The sequence below is a fragment of the Tupaia chinensis genome, unplaced genomic scaffold, assembly GCF_000334495.1.
Source record: "Tupaia chinensis unplaced genomic scaffold, TupChi_1.0 Scaffold000115_1, whole genome shotgun sequence".
Taxonomy (NCBI): Eukaryota; Metazoa; Chordata; class Mammalia; order Scandentia; family Tupaiidae; genus Tupaia; species Tupaia belangeri.
The window spans coordinates 4,381,858-4,385,577 of NW_006159579.1; the positions used below are offsets into that span (position 1 = coordinate 4,381,858).

General features: G+C 43.6%; 1 protein-coding gene across 1 annotated transcript in view; it reads right to left on the reverse strand.

The window, feature by feature from the left end:
* The window catches only part of SAMHD1 (SAM and HD domain containing deoxynucleoside triphosphate triphosphohydrolase 1), a 76,711-nt gene that overhangs the window by 43,646 nt on the left and 29,345 nt on the right, over positions 1-3,720 (reverse strand). The window lies entirely within an intron of this gene.

Genomic DNA, 3,720 nt, shown 5'->3' on the forward strand with positions numbered 1-3,720 from the left:
GAGGAGAAGGGATTGCGGCGTGGCCATCCCCCCTGGGGGGGTGATTTCTCGCTTTCTGTCTCTATGTCTCTCTCTGTCTGTCTGGCAAGCGCAGGCACCCTATAGCAAAAACCTCTCAAAAAATATATATATTTCCTACATCTCTACGGAATGTTCAGTTTATACAGGAAAATATTTTTTTTTCTTTTTTGGGGGAGGTTTTTTGCTATAGGGCGTGTGCACTCGCCAAAACGACAGAGACAGGGAGACAGAAAGCGAGAAATCACCCCCCAGGGAGGATGGCCATGCTGCAATCCCTTCTCCTCCATTCTCTCGGGATCCTGGGCACATATACACACACGTGCCCAACGTGAGTGTAAGCTGCCGGGTCCGGGACTCGAACCACAGTCAACTACATGGGAGTCCAGCGACATACCCATTACAACAACTGCTGGTCCTCATACAGGAAAATAATTTTAACCACACTGACATCAACATCTAGCTTTCCAATCTTGAACTGATTTAGGAGCACCAGGTATGACCCAAGCATGAATCAAATATATATAAAGGTTTTGGCTTTATACCAATCTTCCATTGTCAGTCATCTCTATGAGAGCATTATGAATGCTCCAATTCTGAGAAAGAATAAACAGGAATTAATATAAAAATGAAAAATTTTCTAGAGGGCTCATGTGCTGGCTGGAGAAAGACAGAAGGAAAGTAAAAAAGCACTCCCGGGAGCCAGCAGGTGGCGTAGTGGTTAAGGTGCTGAAATCCCATATGGCTGACTGCGGTGTGAGTGCCAGACCTTGCGGCTTGAAACTCACATTAGGCGCATGTGAATGCACGCCAAAATCTCAGGAGAAGAGATTGTGGCCTGGCTATACAAAGCCTAAAAACAACAACAGCAACAACAAAACGGTCACACTATAATTCGTTCTCCTCTGTTTTCCTTTCTTTCAGGATTTTGGGCATGCATGAATGCACATGAGCTAAGCATGTTTTCTGAGCCTCTGGGCCCAGGACTCAGACTGTGATGTCTGCCATGTGGGATCCAACCACCTTAATCATCATGCCACATACCTGATCTAAATTAAATTTTTTAAAAAAGAAGGTTTTCACATTTTATCTATTTAATCTGAGAGAGAGAGACAGACACTCTCATGGAGGGCTTTTCTCCACAATCTAACTAACTCCAGTTGCAGCCAGCCAGCTTGTAGACGTGTATACACCATGCTCAGGGAACTCCCAGGATATGAATGCAGGACTCAGGACTCTTCCATGTGGATCCAGTCACACCACCACTGCCACTGCCTACACTCGGAGATTAAAACCTGAACAGCTCAAACACATTATTCCGCTTCAATGACAATTGCTGATTGGTCTAGGAATATTATTTCACCTGGCTGGGTGTCAACAGACAAGGGGTTATTGAGCCTTTGATGATGCACTATCTAATCAGACTGAAAGAAACCTGTTGCTGAGACCAGCAGTTGGCATAATGGGTATGTCGCTGGACTCCCATGTAGTTGACCGTGGTTCAAGTCTCAGACCTGGTGGCTTAAAATCATGCTGGGTGTGTGTGCATGTGCGCCCAAGATCCCGAGAGGAAAATGGAGGAGAAGGGATTGCAGCATGGCCATCCCTCCAGGGGGTGATTTCTCACTTTCTGTCTCTATGTCTCTCTCTGTCTTTCTGGTGAGCATACATGTCCTATAGCAAAAATCTCTGCAAAAAAAAAAAGAAAGAAAGAAAGAAAGAAAGAAAAGAAAGAAAGAAACCTGTTGCTAAGAGGCCTGGATAGACTTGAGTCAGACATACTATAACTGGTCCCTATGCTGTACTCTGAGACCCACGGTCATACGATCTAAGAATGGTTTTCTTAAAATATATAGAAGAATATTACAGCAGATAAATAACAAAAGTTTCACAGGCTGACCCTGTAGCCCAGTTGGAAGTCTTGGCCCCAGAAACTTTAAAAACAGGCTAGGCACATGTGTGTATGTACTCAAAGTTCCTGCAGGATGGAAAAATGGAGGAAAAGAGATTGTGGAGTGACCATGCACCATTGGGTAGTGCCTTTTCTCTTTCTCTCTGGCAAGAGCAGCAACTCTCTCACAATTAAAATAGAGAAGAGGGGGGCCAGCAGGTGGCATGGTGGTTAAAGGAGTTGGACTCCCACAAAGCCAACCATGGTTTGAGTCCCGGACCTGGCAGCTTGCTTTCTCACTTTCTCTCTCTCTCTCTCTTCATGTGGTCTGTCTCTGGTCGGAAAGAAGGAAAGAAGGAAAGAAGGAAGGAAGGAAGGAAGGAAGGAAAGAATAATAATTTTTTTTGGAGAGGTTTTAGCTATAAGGCACATGCACACGCCCGAAAGACAGACAGAAAGCGAGAAATCACCCCCCAGGGGGGATGGCCATGCCACAATCCCTTCTCCTCCATTTTCCTCTCAGGATCTTGGGCATGCATGTACACGCGCCTGGCATGAGTTTAAGCCACTGGGTCCAGGACTCAACTACATGGAGGTCCAGCAACACATAATGGTCCAGCCATTATGCCAACTGCTGGTCCCGAAATAAAATAATTATTTAAAAAAACAATGGAAAAGAGTGGACAGTAGGTGGTGTGGTGGGAAAGGTGCTGGACTCCCACATGGCTGACTATGGTTCAAGTTCTGGATCTGGTGGCTTGAAAATCATACCAAGTGTGTGTGCCTGCATGCCCAAAATCCCAAGAGAAGAATGGATAGAAGAGATTGTGGCAGGGCTATCTCCTCTGGGGGGGGTGATTTCTCATTTTTTCTATCTCTGTCTCTTTCCAGTGACCACAAGTGCCCTATGGTAAAAGCCTTAAAAAAAAGAAAAGAAAAGAAAAAGAGCAAAGGTCAAAGCAGAATTTTACTATTCCCTTATCATCCTTATCAGTTTGACACAGCAAGCATAGCACAAAGCCAGGCTCCAAGAAGTACTTACAGGTGGGTGCTAACCGATTCAAGTTAAGGGTAATCACACAAGTGAGCATAACCAGGATCCCATAAAATGCCAACCCTAAAGGAACCTCACTACTGCCCGGTGTTTTCCTGGACTGATATTTTTTATTCATCATTTAATTAAAATCCCCTCAAATAAACTATTCATGAAGTAAATAAATACGACTACCAAAATCCTGGTTTTTGGGTTTAGTTTTAGCAAAGGATACATAGCATTAAATAAAGACTTAATCCAGGAACCACCAGATGGTGCAATGGTTACATTGCTGGACTCCCACATAGTTGACTGTGGTTTGAGTCCAGGACCCAGTGGATTAAAACTCAGGCTGAAAAAAAAAAAAAAAAAAATCTCAGGCTGAGTGCATGTGAGTGCATGGTTCAAAATCCCAAGAGGAGAATGGAAGACAAGGGATTTAGGTATAGCCAAGCCCCTAGGGGTTGATTTCTTCCTTCCTGTCTCTGTCTCTCTGGTGAGCGCATACACTCTACAACAAAAATCTCTCTTAAAAATAAAAAAGACTTAACGTATTCATGGGCCAGGATATTTACACTATAAGATTTTGTTTGTGGGGGTTAGCAGGTGGCATGGTGGTTAAGGTGCTGGACACCCATATGGCTGATCATGGTTCGAGTCCCAGACCTGGCGGCTTATTTTCTCATTTTCCCTCTCTTTCTCTCTTTCTGGTCAAATTAAAAAAATAATAATAATAACAAATAAAATAAAATAAATAATTAAAAAAAAAAGATTTTGC